Source organism: Acomys minous (genome assembly GCF_964271855.1).
Source record: "Acomys minous genome assembly, chromosome: 12".
NCBI lineage: Eukaryota > Metazoa > Chordata > Mammalia > Rodentia > Muridae > Acomys > Acomys minous.
The window spans coordinates 89033721-89050323 of NC_140493.1; the positions used below are offsets into that span (position 1 = coordinate 89033721).

Genomic DNA, 16603 nt, shown 5'->3' on the forward strand with positions numbered 1-16603 from the left:
TCTGGAATGGTCTCTCATTTTCACCCCACCTCAGCCTTAGAAGCCTTTGCTACTTCTCCTACCTAGAGTGAGAGAACAAAGTGACCCAAACTGAGCTGAGTCCAAGAAGATGGCGCCCGGTGTTCTCCATATTTCTTCCCGCCACAGGCCAGTAGCACCTGTGCTGAGCAGAAAGGCCTCGGGCTAGAAATCTGCAGGTGTCTGTTTCCCTTCGAAATGTGTGGCACAGCTGGACAGCTCGGCTCACCTGGGCTTGCGTCCTCGCTTGTAAAATGAGCGAGTTGTTTCTCCCACCATAGATGTTCCCTGTGGCAGTGGGCCTGATGTTGCAAAGCTACCCAAGAAATCCCACACAGAACTCAACCTCAGCTTTAATTACTTGCTCTCTTTAAAGAACTAACATTCCGACTACCAGCTTGCTTTGTCATCACCGCCCCCACTCCCCCACGCCCCCACCCCCCACCCACCCCCACCCACCCCACCCCACGCCCCAGTAGGTACAACTGGTTTACCTCTCTCTATGTAAAACTTATGGTACTAAGGATCAAATCAAGGGCTTTGTGCATGGTAGACCCTGGACATCCTGCTACCAAGCTAAATCGTAGCCCTTTATTAAAGAAATGAGGCCGGGTGTGGTGACGCCCTCACTTAATCCCAGCACTAGGGAGGCAGAGGCATGCCAATCTCTGTGAGTTCGAGGTCAGCCTGGTCTACATTTCAAGTTTTGGGACACTCAGGGCTACGTAATGAAGAGACCCCTGTCTCAGAAAATATAGAGGCTGGGGGGGTGGGGGGTGGGGGGTGGGGGTCATGTGGGGCCGGGGGAGATGAAAGAATGAAAAGGCTGTGAGGAGGAGCCGCAAGGCAGGGATGTGGGAGCAGCTGATGGGAAGGGCTGACTTTTAGGCTCCTGCTGCTTCCCTGTTGGATTTGGGGAATTGCTGTTTGTTTTAGCATGGCATTGGTATTTTGCCTGTACATGTGTCTGTGCCCTCAGAGGCCAGAAGAGGGCTTTGAGCCACCCCCCCCCAACTGGAGTTACAGATGGTTGTGAGTCAACATGTGGGTGCTGGGGCCTGAAACCGGATCCTCTGCAACTCTGGTGCTCTTAACCACTGACCCATACCTCCTCCCATGCACTCCTCTTAAATATAGTTATAAACGTATAGCTATATATAGAGAGAGAATTGCACTCCCTAGTTAGCCAGCCTTCTACGTAGCCTGTCCGCAGTTAGGTCATGTAACCTTGAAAAACATCACTTTTAAACTTTCTGGGCTTCACTGTCCGTATCTGTTAAAAAAAAAAAAAAAAAAAAAAAAGCAAGATAGTTTCTGCCCACAGGGCTGTGCTCAGAGAGCCAATGTGCCGGCTTTGTGGCCTCCCAGTAATGACAACACCTATGCTCTCCTCTCTTGTCCAGTAGCATCTCACTAAAACTACCCTTTGCTGTTGGGCATTTACTATGCTTTCAATAATTTTGTTTGTTTGTTTGTTTGTGTTGTTGTTGTTGTTGTTGGGTTTTTTTGTTTTTTGTTTCCGGAGCCTACTTAACTCACAGACTTCCAATTCGGGTCATAAAATATATTCGAGGGAAATTTTAATAACGAGGAGGATGTGAACGTCCAGCGGATGTTCCTGTACTCCTTTTGGGCCCAGATCTTTCTGACCCGGCTTTTTCTGGGAAGAGCCTTCCCCGCGACGCCCGCCCCATGAGCCGGGACACAGCGCAAGCCTCAGCAGGGTGTTTAGCGCTCTTCAGTGGCTCCAGATTGTAGCGCCGGTGCAGGTCTCCTCATACGTAACGGATCACTCCTGAGAGCCTGCCTCTCGTAAATTACTTCCCACGATGCCAGGCGACCCACCGCAGAATTCAAGTTTGAATAGAGCAGGGGGAAAAAAAGGTGTTTGAAAGGCCTGTTCACTCAGCTGCATTTTAATTTCCTTTTCAATCTTGTCCCAATTAATTTCACAGAATTAATCTCACAGAAGCAAACTCCGGCAGCACCGAGGCTGTGGTTTTAGTGTGGCGGTTGCTCTGCCTTGAACATGAAATAGGAGCTAATATAAAAATCCATCTGCTGTGTTTGAAATACACACAGGCTGCTGCTTGGTGCTGTCTGGCACTCCGTGGCATCAACAGCGAGGGGGGAGTGATTTGGGGGTTAGCGGCCATCAGTACCTGGCAGGGGTTCAACAACAGGTGTACTCCAAAAATCCATTCTGTCTGAGCACCATGCATGACAGGGCAGGTGCTGAATCACCCTCAGAGGGATGACACTGTGCCCTGGCTTAGCTCCTTGTCCCTTCTGGGAACCAGGGCCACTATGGTCACTTGTTATCAGTGGGAAAAGGAGATGGAAGATGCCCCTATTTGCATAAGAGGGGTCACAAAGTCCCGTATCAGAGAAGTACCCTGACTTCCGGCCAGCAAGGTCTCTCCCTGGAAAACATTACTTCTAAGTAATATAGGTGTTTCTCCTACTGTCTGAGATACCTTAACTGAACGCCACTGGGAAAAATCAGCCTCCGGTTCCAGAAGTAATTTACGACAGTAACATGAAGAGAAACTTTGAGGGGGGGGGAGGGGGGTGAAGGGTGGGGAGGGGAGTGGGGGCAGGGCGCACACACCTTTAATCGCTGCGCTCCGAGGCAGAAGCAGGCAGGTCTCTGTTGGGTCTGAAGCAGTTTGGTGTACATAACAAATTCTGGGCCAGCCAGGGACACCTCTGACCTTGTGAGTAGGTAAACTGAGGCAGAAGTGTGCATCTCTTGGGCTTGAGTGTGCCCTCCACCAACGGCTGTTAGATGTCTCTAAGGCCTCATCCAGCGATGTATTTCCTTGAAAACGAGCCTTGGAGCAACAAGTTGGGCATTCCTGAAAGTTGATACTTACCCGATCGTGTAAGTAATCTCAGCTGGGACAGGGAAGGGTCTCGTCATGGCTCCTACAAGCCGGTCTTTGGACTGACTTCTTGGCTGGTGGAAACAGTTCATCGCAGGGCACTCAATGTGGGTAGATGGACTTTCTATGACGGAGGATAGATTCATTTTGTCACCTGGGGTGGAACAGCTGTTTCTGGCTCCAGCCACCAGGATAGAGCAGGACCTGGACCTGGCACACACCTAGGGTGTGTTAACATAATGCCTGTTGTAATGGGATTTTAAAAACCCAGGTTGCTTTTTCCTCCCCTAACCTCCTCAAAGGACTACTTTTAAGAATCTAGACCCTTCTCTTCCCTTGAGCCCTTCCTTCCTCCCTCTGTAAAAGATCCGTATATTATTTAAAAAGAGAGTTGAATGTGACAACAGTGCTCATAAAAAGCCAATACGTTAATCCCTTCAATTGCTTTCAATGAAGGCTCTTTTTTTTTTTTTTTAATTTATTTATTTATTTTTAATTTCAGGGCTCTGAGGGAAAGGAGGTGTTTGGTGACATCTAGTGTCCATTTAGGACTTCCTCAGGCATCATCGGCCCCTCTGCTTGACTGAGTGGGGGATGTGCTAAGGTTATTTGGGGAGGTAATTTGGAAGTGGTAAGTGGGGAAGTATAGGCCTGGGGCACAGACTGCCCAAACAGTGTGATGAAACTGATCAATGCCTGTCAAAGAACTACCATTCACCTCTGACCCAAGCAAAAGGGGTAGGCAGGGGTTAGGCCATCGGGAAAGATCTTTTCTTATTTATAATGGTATGGGAGAAACGCAGAAGGTGTCCCCGCCAACCCATTTCATGTTAACAAGCAGGTCAACGCCGTGCTGTGATGACGATGACGATGATGATGATGATGATGATGATGACGATGGGATTGTCTCTCATTAATAACCCCTACGGGGAGGCTGGAGTTAGGAGGGTGCGGATGGGATTTGGGGTCAGATGGAAGGCAACGGTCATACACCGGTCAGAGTCCGTAGATGCCACATTCCTTTCTCCCAGACAGGAACCAATCGTCTAGAACAAACCCTGGCAGCCTCATTCCTTCCAGGTAATTTTTATAAATGAAGGGATACTCATTCCAAGAGAGGACAAAAGGAAGAGGGTTTGTGTGTGTGTGTGTGTGTGTGTGTGTACATATGCATGCGCCTAATCCTGCTAGCAAGGGGCCCAACTGCAGGACAGCCCTGTGCCATTGACTCCTGGCCCTTAACTATAAAAAAGAAAAAGAAAAAGAAACAACCCTTTAAAAAAGAGAGAGAGTGTGTGAATACAACTGCATTTTTCTCTTTAATCTCCTAATTTCTAAACTGTTGTCCTAGACAGGATCTTTCACTTTCAAAACACACAGACACACACACACAGACACACACAGACACACACAGACACACACACACACACACACACACACACACACACACACACACACCAGTCAGGTGGAAAGTCCCACACCAGATGTTTACATAGAACCACATAAGCCATGGCAGGGTTAGGTTAATACTCAGAATCACCCGATGCTTTACAAACTCCAGCGTGGAAATAAAAAAATAAAAAAAAAATCCAGCCATTTATTTTGCAGTGAATTTATAACAAATGCTGTTAAAGGCTTCGTCTTTTGACAGAGGTAATAATAAATTCACTGTTAAAGACGGTAGTTTAATTCCTTACACCTCCAATACTGCACAGAATAAACCATATTCATCACTGAGTAATTTTTTTACCACATAAATCTTTAAAACTAACCGGTGAAGGCTGTTGAGACTGAAATATTGTGAATTTATTAGATATGCCTATGTAGTATTGGATTCAGAGGTTTCCATTGGAATATATTACAGGGAAAATTTGTGTCTTTAACTGTGACATTCCCTCCATTTCCTGCCGCCAGTGCTGTAACAAGCAGCTTCTCCAGAGCCAGCTACACGTCTGTTAGACGGAGATTTAGTAATAAACCCCTCGCTAATCTGCCAGAGAGGCTGGGTGACATTTCAGTGATGTGCCCTATTTAAAAGGAGTCGCAAAAAGCTTTGTTTCTGTGTAATTATGTGCTCGGAAGGAACTCAGCCTCCATCTCTCCTGCCAGGCTTTTCTTGACATCATATGGCTTCAGCATTCCAACCTAACCTGCAAAAACACTGAAGCACATTACGGGCCTCATTGCAAACATACAGAGCAGTCATTTCTGCCGAAAGCGGAGGACTCATTACAGGAGGTTTGGGGGCAGCTGATGAGAACACGGACAGCTAGAGGTTGCTGACATCCACAGACATGTGATATTTAGTGCTAATTAAAAGAGCACATTGATTCTCCATCCAGGAATAATAGACAGTGTGCTATTTTAAATTTTTTCATGTGACAGGACATATTAAAGACAAATCTTCAGATTTGAACAAAAAAAAATCTGTTTGCCCTCTTATATTAATTTTTGAGTGAAACTCTAAACTGCTAAAGGAGAAAATTCCAAAGTTTTTATCAAAATTTACCAACTGAGTGACATTCAAACTATAACCAACCAGTGATATCAAATTATATCTCTAGTTCATTAAGGGAATGGCAATATAGTTAAACTGGAAAAAAATTTTTCCTTAAGAGATATACTTTTTTTTTTTTAAGCACAAAAATACAGGAGTTACCCTGTCCTTACTAATATACTGTGATTGGGAGGTGTTCCAAATCCAGAAACTTCCATGGAGCTTTTATGAACTTTATAATTTCTTTTTCAAGAAAATGAAACCAAATAGTTTCCTAACAGCTCAACAAAGGAGAAAACCCGCCTGGCAGTTCAGGGCTACAGCCTATCAGGATGATTGTTAAAAGACAGAACTCGGCTGCAGAAGATAGGCATAATACCAGCAATTAATATTCAGCATTTCACATTCTAGTGGAGAGGATGTGTTTTTCTTTGTGATGTGACTCATAAGCTGAGAGTGTCGGGAGGCAGATTCCTTTCGTGCGTGAGGCTTAAGGAGAAAAAAAAAAAAAACAGCACCACCAACATTCCTCCCCATCTGTAAATGAATGAACATCTTGGTTTTATAGCTATTTGCTTTGTAAAACTGAGGACTGAAACAAAAATTACTGGATGCCTAAGTAACACTTTAATTCGGAATTCATTTACGCCGTAGCTATGCTGTTGTCACAAACCATAATGCAGTATTTAATTAAAATAACAGAAGTGCATCTAGATATGTCCTGGGGTAGCTATCACCAAATTATCGTCTGTGCCATCAGTATTTTATTTATGAAATGGCAGATTCTAAGGTGCAACTAGGCTGGGGCAAGAACGTACACATTTTAAACTCGCATTTTTAGAAAGGTGACTTTTTTCTCTCTCTCTCTCTCTCTCTCTCTTCTGCTACTACTTTAATTTTTTTTTTTTTTCCTTCTGTGGTATGAGGTGGGGTGGGGGTTGTGGGATAGTCTTTGCTGTGGATAAAGATCCCTCCCTTTCTAACTCTTGCTTTTCAACTATTGACCTCCCAAGTCTTCTGCCTGTGAAATCCCGTCTGTTGTCATGGAAAGACTTGTGAGGCTCACAGGAGCCACAGCAAGCGTGGGACACCGTAGGGCAGAACTTGGACATGGATTCCAGGAGGGGAGGCTTCTCCGTGCCAGCTCCCACCGTCTTCCATCCACCTTTTCCACCAATAAATACCCGTTAGAGTTTATGTGCTCGCCTGCTCGACTTTGCGGATGTTCACTGCAGACGCCTCTCCTTTTCATAAACACACAGCATCTATCTTGCGCGCACCTGCCATCCATCTCCTCCCTCGCATCGGCTGTCCCATCCACCTCCTTGTCTGCAGAATTATGTTCAACAAGGTCCCGATTTATGGGAAATAAATAATGAAAATGGAAGGGACAGGGAAAGATAATCGAAACATTCAAATTGTTATTTTTCACTGTACTTTACACAAACAGAGCATCTGTAAACACCTGGAGAAGGTGGTGTTGGCTGCTCCCTAAAAAGCAACGCCTCCAGAATACTCTGACCAAGGAGGTCTCTGTGTGTGTGCATTGCTTGCCTCTGCTCCAACTCTCCTGCTCTTTTGAGGCTCCGCCAGCTGACCTTTTTAAAATGGTAATTCATACCGTGTTATTGTTGTCTGTCTGTCTGATTCTTATTTATTCTGCTGGTAATGGCGTGTTTGTCATCGCTTACGCTCAGTATGATGATCCTAAGGACTGTAACTCGGGAACAAGCCATGGCAGTCACCTTCTTAAAGGGGGAAAAAAAAATAAAAAATAAAAAGTCCTTGTGGTTGCAGTATAAAGATGTTCTGATAATGGTATCACAGCCTAGTCGAACAGCTAGGGTCTCCTGGAAGGAGGATTTCTTCTACACTTGTAATTATTTTAGCCCCTTTCACAGGTCACATAAAAAGTTAATTTCAATCGCTGCTAATTTCCGTCCAACAAGAGCACGGTACTTTAAACCACCCAAAATAATTGGATTCAAAACAAATTTAGGAAATTGAGTGTGTTAGAAAGCAAATAAAAATATCCTTTTGGTAGGGAGGAGGGGGAAAGTAGTAAAAATGGCCTTTTTTTTTCCCCACTCTCTCCCTTCTTTCCCCTTCACAACTTTGCCATTAAAGTTGCACCTACAGCTAGAAGTTTGTCCGTGAAAAATGGTCATTTTGTTTCTCTGCTCAAAGAATGTTATTAAAATGCTAATTTAAAAGAAAAAGGAGTTAAATATCTAGCGATGGTGCATTCTAATTGCAGCCATAATGAGCTCTCTAAATGTGCATGCCCCTGACACACACAGAGCATAAACAGCAGTAAACAGATCATTAGTACCCGCGTTCATTTATTCTGGCGACCTTACCATGACCCCACCGAGGGTAGGGTGAAAAGCAGGTGGATCTGGCTGTGACACCCCCTAGAGGGATCCAGGAAATGAAGCTATAAGCTGTTGTCATGGTAACGCCTATGTGTGCAGATGATGTAACACACCGACAGGCTGTAGGGTCCCGCAACTGGGACGTTCGCCTTTCCCTCGCCGGAACAATCTTGAGGATTAAATTATTCATTTCTTTAATTCACAAAGCAAAAGGAATCCTAATTTTCTTGGTGATGTGCAACCCTCTCCCATCCGTCTACGCGTCTAAAACACAGTGACTTGTCCCCTCTTTCTCCGAAACCCTCCCCAGCTTCCCACACTCTAGCCCCCTAATAGCTGAATCTGGTAAAGTCAGCTGTGGAAACATGGGTAGGAACCAGGCACTCAGCATCTGCACTTAAAGGAGAGAAAGCCTAAGGGCTTCTGCCCAAATTAAAAATATAAAGTGTCCTTTCCAGATGAGGGGCATGTTGGCCAGGGATTAAATGGATACCGCTTTGTTTGTTGCAGAGCGGCAGCAGGCTTAGCCCTGAGAACTACCAAACCCTACTGATGCCAAGAGCATAGGGCCACAGCCCCTAATGAGCACCTCACCCTAGCAAGGTGGAGAGAGAGAGAGAGAGAGAGAGAGAGAGAGAGAGAGAATGAGAACCAGAGCTCACCCCTCCCACACCCAATTGAGAGAATGGAGATTAATAAATATAATTCTTTGGAGAATGATTCACCTCGCTCCTACCCTGTTTCGCACCAAACAACCTCAATAACCTTACAGCAACAATAGAATAACTTTTCTTCTTCTTCTTTTTTTTTTTTTTTAAAAAAAAAGGAAGCCGAAAAGACGATCTCTGGAAATTATTTTAAAATAAAAAATCTCCCAGCCTGTGCCTTCCCACCACCCCCCCCCAGCCAGCCCCCTCCCCGTTGCACTTTAGATGAACCTGTGATATTGTAGCAATGGCCCTTGAAGTGCAGTGGGGAGGTGATTTAGGAGAATATTAAAGGCAATGTGGAGATTCAAGGCGCCTCTCTCAGGGAGATCTGGAGAAATACGCAGCACAGATGGGCCGAGCAGATTAAACATTTCCGTCACATTGTTTCCAAATTGTGTTGCGGTGCCTGAGGCTGGTACTGCGGTCAGAGCAAAACAGAGTGGTGGAGCTGGGAGCTGCACAGTTTATGGAATACATATTAATATGCCCGTCTCACATGGTCTCACAATTCTATCAGCTCCGAAATGGTGTCGCCTCTATTGTCCCTGAGTTCGGCACTCGGCACCTTGGTTCCTCCCGTCTGTAAATGTTTACCTTGCCTTTCTCCTTTCTTCTCTAGGTGAAGTTTAAGCTGTCAGCTACATCCCTGTCTCTCTTTACAAACCCGCTTTACTTTCCCCGCTCCCTTTGTGGTTTTTCTGTCACCTACGCTTGCACGCACACTTCTTCATACACGTTTCCATCACCAACAGCAGCTGGTGTGCACAGACCCTACACACCTCCCTGGCCTTGACTCCTGTGGTCACGTGTTCACACCCTCTTCAGGACGTGAGCTTCCCACTTGAGGCCGAAGGGTCCCTCTCACTCGAGTGCTCCAAGGCCCTCCACATGGCTCACACCGTCTCCTCAGAGCACTCCGTTCTTCAGCTGTGCTATGCTTGGTAGACTTGTCCTTGTGAGCCCTCAGCAGCTTTTGCTGACCGCTTTCCCATGCTCCCTTCCTTGTCTACAGCACTTATCTCCTCAGACACGCAGGCCCATCGGTCTTCAGGATAGCAAGTTCCCTGAAATGTAACGATAAATAAAACTGGCTCGATTGGAGCAAATTTAATGATTCATTCGTGTTATGATCTATAGACCAAAATTCTGAATAATGGAAAAAAGAGAGCATGATTACCAAGAACCTTAGCCACAGCATAAAGTAGCCCGGAGAAGCCGCCAAACTACCCAAGGTTTTGGCCACGTGCTCGGCTCTGGTCCTTTCCAGTGTCACACAACCACCAGCTACCCAACCAACCATTTCCTTTTCCCTTCAGGAAAAAAATCTCCTCACAGAATAGTTTGTGCTGAACAAACGGGGTATGTCCGTCTTTGGTAAACAATTCTTCATCCAAGCTTTCTTCTTCCAGCCGATGGGAATTTGCTGACTTAGACCCCTCAAGTTCTCTTAAGGCTTAGGCTAGCTCAAAGAAAACACCCCAATTCCCAAAGCTGAGTTTTAGGAGTACAGAATTTATAGGTTTATATATATCAATATACTGATTGATCTTGGAATATACAATCTGCTTAGGAATTCAAATTTTACATCTTTACTAATGGTAATATATGGTAAATGAGCACTATTAGGAGAAATAAGCAATCATAAACCAACACTTCCATGATTGATTGGCTTTCCCCACACACATATCAAACACTTATTGATCTTTCGTGTTCGAGGCTGATTGATTGTCCTCTTGAAGAGGGATTCTCTCACTTACAACAAGGATACAGTGAACTTTGACGCTTAAGAGAATAAAAGTATGCCAGGCAGTGGTGGCGCACGCCTTTAATCCCAGCACTGGGGAGGCAGAGGCTGGCAGATCTCTGTGAGTTCGAGGCCAGCCTGGTCTACAAAGTGAGTCCAGGACAGTCCAGGCTAACACAGAGAGACCTTGTCTCAAAAACAAAACAAAACAAAAAATCCAAAAACAAGTATGAGACATTTGCAGGGACTCTTGTTCCACAGAAGCTTAGAGGCCGTTTTGATGTGAAAAGAGACTGTTTCTCTTAGGAACTCACCCAAGAACCACCCCACCCCCCCCATCCCCGATAACAGAACCTTCTTAACAGAACCCGAGCAAGCCCGAAGGCTTGTTCCAAATGCCACCTAAAGCTATGAGAGGGTACCATGCCTTTTAAGTCACAGTGAAAATGCTGGCACCCTAGGACCGGTAAGCAGTTGGGTCAGGAAGAGAGAGAAAACAGACCGCAGAGGAGGACTCACACCTAGAAAACCCAGCAGGCGAGGAAGAAGGATTCTTGGCTGTCGCTCATTGTGTTTTTGTTTAATAAAGTAGGAGATGTCTACAGTAGGACAAAGCACAGACCTAGGCCAGAGTCCACTGTCTTTTCCTCTAGAGTGCCGGTTCGTACACTGCAGGGGAGGGGGGCCCTAAACCCTTTGAGGAATCTAATGGAAAGTCCAGGCAGGAGACCCACATCCGCATCTGCACAAAACTTTATGCCAACTTTGAGAGTTCAGAAAGTCTCTCCCATGTGTCCGTAGACAGGCTAAGGGGTCACAGACTCCCAGTTTAAGACTTGAAACAGCCTAGGATTCACTGAGCCTAGAAATTGAATTCTCATCCCAGGACGGGATGGTCATTCCAGGTCATGTGTGCGCTACTCCAGGGGAGCCACGGAAGAGCTTATACAAATAGGAACCAGCGGGGAGGAGAGAAATTAAAATGTAGCAATCATGGGGTAGGGGTATTTAATCTCTTTTAAAGCTTATGATAGGCACCCGCTGGTTCCCCCACCCCCTACCCCCCCAGACCCCCTGACACCTACTGACAGGGTATTTACAACACCACACAGGGGCTCGGGGCCTGTGACAGGAGGAGCACTAAGGAGGTCTACAACAGTCTTGAAACCATAAACTGCAATAGGAAACCACTGGAGGCAGAGTCAAGCTGTGTGACACGCCTGTTGTTGGTGGCCATAGCGCTTTTTGTTTATAGAGTCTGCTGTTCTTTTTATGGCAGGTTTGGTGGGGTTTTTTTTTTTGTTTTTTGTTTTCTGTTTTTTGTTTTCTTTTTCCTTGTTGATTGAGATTAGCAGCATAAATCCTTTCAGGGCTGTGTGCAATCCCCACCCCCCACGCCCATCAACACTTTTGACTGAGGATGACGGTGAGCGAGCACTGTGTGGATTTCAGGTCCGTTCAACATTTCACCCATCCAAGCCAAGAGTCTCTCCGTCCTGACGGTGGAGTCCGGACACACCGACGTTCATTTTCAGAACTTCTTCCCTGGGAGTAGAAAGGGGTTCGAGGAGATGTGGCGAGGTTCAAAGTGGAGAGAAACGGATGTTTGATCAAAAGTAGAGCGATAAGCAACATGTTACATTTCTTCCAGATAACGGAAGGAGTGAGGGTGAGAAGCGAGGCATGTAAAGGTTTTGGCTGTGGGTTTTTGGGTTTTTTGGGTTTTTTTTTTTCCCTAAAGGATCTTCAGGTAATGATTCTGTACCGTTAAAGTCTTACCTTCTCCCTTCACGGTATTCGGGGTCATGACGTGGGAAGCGTGAACAACTGGGATGCCGCCGTACTATACACACTTTTAGGTGTGGGTCCCCAGTTTGAAGAGAGAGACACTCCTGTGTTGAGAACTGCAGGTCTCCTGGGGGCCTCCAAGTACTTCCAAGGTTTCCAAACAGCTGGGCCAAAAGAAGTTCAGATTTTTAGGGGAAAACACTGATTCCCAGAAATTCAGGGCGGTTTGACCCTAGAAACGAAAAACCTAAGACTCAGCAACTTAATAAAAAGGCAGTAAATTAACACCTCTAGACACCGAGCAGAGTTCATTCAGAGCTAGGGTCTGCCTGGCTGAGCCAGGCTTCTCTCCATTTTAATAGTTTAATAAAAATTAGCATAATTAACGAACATCTGTATGATCCAGAGCGGGGCAATTTGGCACTTGGAAACGAGGGCTTAAACATGATTGCTGTGAGTTTAATGTTGTTTTAATTCTTTTTGGCACTGTGCAGTGAAATAAACGTTTGGTGGTGATAGTTCTCGGCCGGATCTCATTTGCATCTTTCTCCCTTTGATTATGAGCAATTGTGGACTCCCCCAGCAATGCATCAAAGTAGAAATTATTTTAAAATACCTCGTGGTGTTCAGACTGGGCTGGAGCAATGCATGGGGGGGGGGAGGGGGGGTGGGAGAGAAGGCTAGAAATTTCCATTCATGCTTTAAACACAGCCCCGAAGCCCTTTTTTTTTCTTCTTCTTCTTCTTTTTTTTTTTGGATAGTCAGCCAGAGGATGAAATCTGGAAAAGACAGTCAGATCCCAGGCCCCGTAGGTGCTTTGATGAAGCTCCCAGGCTTCCACAGCAGGACACATCTGGTCTCTGAGATTATGCTATATGCTCCTCAGACTTCTGCCACCTCTTTTGTTTTGAAGGGCAGAGAGTTTGTCTTCAACTCATTTCTGTTCTTACCACTGTGCTGAGGCCACTGCATCTGCACTCAGGCAGGTCGGCACCCCCCTCGAGCAAGAGCAAACTGACTGGGAGCCTGGCCTTGGCAGCACCTGCTGAGCCTCATCTGCTTCCAGTGTGCGCCCTCTTTGAGTTGGCAGAGAGTAATTTCCAAGGCTTTTGTCCCTACCCCTGGCATCAGAGTCAAAGGAGACTGTCAAGTGTGATTCAAAAGGCTGGGGTCAAGCCGGGGCATGGTGGTGCAGGCCTGTAATCCCAGAACTCAGGGAGGCACAGAGGCAGGTAGATCTCTGTGAGTTCGAGGCCAGCCTGGTCTTCGAATCAAGTCCAGACAGCCAGGGCTACACAGAGAAACCCTGTACCATGTCTCAAAAAAAAAAAAAAAAAAAAAAAAAAAAAACTAAAAAGCTGAGTGCTGGTGGCACATGTCTTTAATCCCAGCACTCAGGAGGCAGAGGCAGATGGATCCCTGTGAGTTCAAGGCCAGCCTGGTCTACAGTGTGAGTCTAGGACAGCCAAGGCTACACAGAGAAACCCTGTCTAGAAAAACCAAATAAAATAAAAAATAAACTAAAAACAAAAAACAAAAAACAAAACTCAGGGTCAGTGCCTTGTGGGAAGCCGTGCACACCTCACATGACACGCGCTTAACTGGAGCGAGTTGACTCTGGTCAGAAAATGGCCCGGCAAAAAAAAAAAAAAAAAGAAAGAAAGAAAGAAAGAAAATGGCCTGGCAACATTACGCTCAGCGTCTGCTTACAAGAAAGCAAAAGCTAGTTTGTATGAGTTGCAGTGAGAAAGGAAGACAGGAATGGCGGGGCAAAGCCCCCGCAGATGCGGACCCTCCGGCGGCTTAGCGGAACATGGGGGCCGCCCTGTGAGCAAACCTAAGACAGAAGGGATGGAGATACAGCTCAGGCTGAAAAACAAAGCAAACTGGAGGCAGAAACTGGGCTGACTTCCGCAATGGAAAATGGACCACAGCGTCACTTGCTTTGAGCCGAGCATTAAAATGTCCTGTCAGCCACAGACTGAGGAATCCTGAGTGTGTCTCACACGCAGCCACACTATAGAGGGGAGTTGCCTAGGGGGAGAAGAAATGAGGAATAGTGCGAAGAGTGCTGGTGGACAGGCATATTTAAGATGTTGTTGTTGTTGTTGTTGTTGTTGTTGTTGTTGTTGTTGTTGTTGTTAGGGGTTGCCTGTGTATGTGGCTGTGTAAATGTTCACATGGGTATATGCAGGTGCACATGCATGTGTGTATGTACATATGTGACAGGTCTGAGATCCATATGGAGTGTCTTTCTTTTTCCGTGTGTTTGTCTTTTGGTTTGGTCTTGTCTGTCTGTTTGTTGTTGTTGTTGTTTTGTTGGTTTTTCGAGGCAGGGTTTCTATGTGCAGCCCTGGGTATCCTGGACTCACTTTTGTAGACCAGGCTGGCCTCGAACTCACAGAGCTCCGCCTGTCTCTGCCTTCCAAGTGCTGTCATAAAAGGTGTGCACCACCACCGCACTCGGCACTGCGTGTCTTTATTGATTGATTTCTACCCTTACACTCTGAGGCAGGGTCTCTCCCTTGGACCCAGAGTGTGACAATTGGGCTGCTCTAGGAATCACAGGCTTCTGCTCCTAAGAGCTGGGATTACAAGCAGGCTACCACACCCCCTGGCACTATATGGATGCTGAAGACTGCAAGTCTGGTCTTCATATTAGCAAGCCAAGTGCTTTACCCAGTGAATAATCTTCCCGTTTCATTTTGTTGAGTTTGGGGTGGGTGCGTTCATCTGTGTCTGTGTTTTGATTTGGGTGGAGGGGTTGGTTTTATGTTTGTTCTGGTGGTGGTGGTGGTGGCGGTGGTAGTTTGGCTTATTTTATTTTTTGAGACAGGGTTTCACTTTATGGTGCAGGGTGGCCTTGAATTCACAGCAGTCTTTACCTCAGCCTCTATGATGCTGGGATCACAGGTATGAGCTATCACACCCAGCTCCTTTTTAGGACCTTTTAAAACTGAGTCTTGAGGCTGGGTAGATGGCTAAGCATTGGCATTGTTGAGAGTATCTTCTGTTCTTACAGAGGATCCAAGTTTGACATACACATGGCAGCTTACAACTGCTTGTAACTCCACTCAAGGGCTTCAACACCCTCTTCTGGCTTCCATGGGCACACGTACATAGGTAGGTAGATACATACATACATACATACATACATACATACATACATACATATATAATGATAGATAGATAGATAGATAGATAGATAGATAGATAGATAGATAGATGTGACACGATGCCACCATGTCCAACCTGCTGTTTGCCTTGCAGCAGAGTAACACTAGAAACAAAAAGATCACCAGTGAGGGATGGAGAGATGGCTCAGTGGTTGGGAGCAGTGTCTGCTCTTCCAGAGGTCCTGAGTTCAATTCCCAGCAACCACATGGTGGCTCACAACCATCTGTAATAGGATCTGATGCTCTCTTCTGGTGAGCATGAAGACAGAGCACTCGTACACATAAAATAAGTAAATACATCTTTAATTTAAAAAAAAAAAAAAGATCACCAGTTAAAGCTAGGAAGGTAGTGGTGCACACCTTTAAGCCCAGCACTCGGGAGGCAGAGGCAGGCAGATCGATGTGAGTTCGAGGCCAGCCTAGTCTAGAAAGTGAGTCCAGGACAGCCAAGGCTACACAAAGAAACCCTGTCTCGAAAAAACAAAAAACAAAAACAAACAAACAAACAAAGCTGGGAAACCTGTGAGTTGAGCATGTCCCCAACCTGTTCTCCGCACCCCCCCCTGCCTGAAATCTCAGTCACCAGCAGTGCCAAGTGTGGATAGCATCACAGTCCCCCCGACACATGCTTGAAATAAAACCCTGTCAGCCCCTTTTCTTGTTTGCTCCTCTCCTGTGGTTTATTACCGCCTGTTACTGATATGCCTGCCCATCTCCCAGCCCCCACCCCTACCTCTTCTAGGGAAGGCGTCTCAAGCTTAGAAGACTGTCCATATAGCATTCCTACTGTCCCGTCTCTATGGTGTCACTCGCATCAGCACAGCATGGCAACAGAGATACATCCTCATTCCTGCAGATCGGGAAGGCAAACCTAGGAGCCCCCGAGGTCACATGGCTGCTAAGTGGCCAACTGAGAATTTGCTCCCAGCCCATCTGACTCCAGAGGCCATTACTCTCTCCCAGAAGCCCCCAGGGAGCAAGCAGTGCTTTGAGTCATCATTCTGTCCCTTGAAGAAATCCAGACACACTTTACACAAGGAAGATGCTTGATGGATTGTATTGATTTGAACTACGACCCGTCACCCTGAACATCTTTAGTGCACTGGCATTTCAGTTAGTGCTCAACCTTCTCTGAAGAAGCAATAGCATTCACTTGGTTAAAGGGGAGGAGTCCAGAAAGATGGCTCAACATTCTAAGAGCACATAACGCTCTTCCAGAGGACCTGAGTTCGATTCCCAGCACCCACATCAGGGTGTACTTGTACTCACATGTACCATACACATATACACACACACACACACATACACACACACACATATACAGACACACACACACACACACACGATTAAAAATAATAAAATCCAATCTTAAATACTAAATTAAATACAATCAAAAATACTAAAATTTTG

The 16603-nt window shown here is 45.9% G+C and overlaps 1 protein-coding gene across 3 annotated transcripts in view; it reads left to right on the top strand.

The window, feature by feature from the left end:
* Nucleotides 1–16603, top strand: part of SKAP1 (src kinase associated phosphoprotein 1) — a 293558-nt gene that overhangs the window by 273438 nt on the left and 3517 nt on the right. The gene's annotated exons all lie outside the window — the stretch shown is intronic.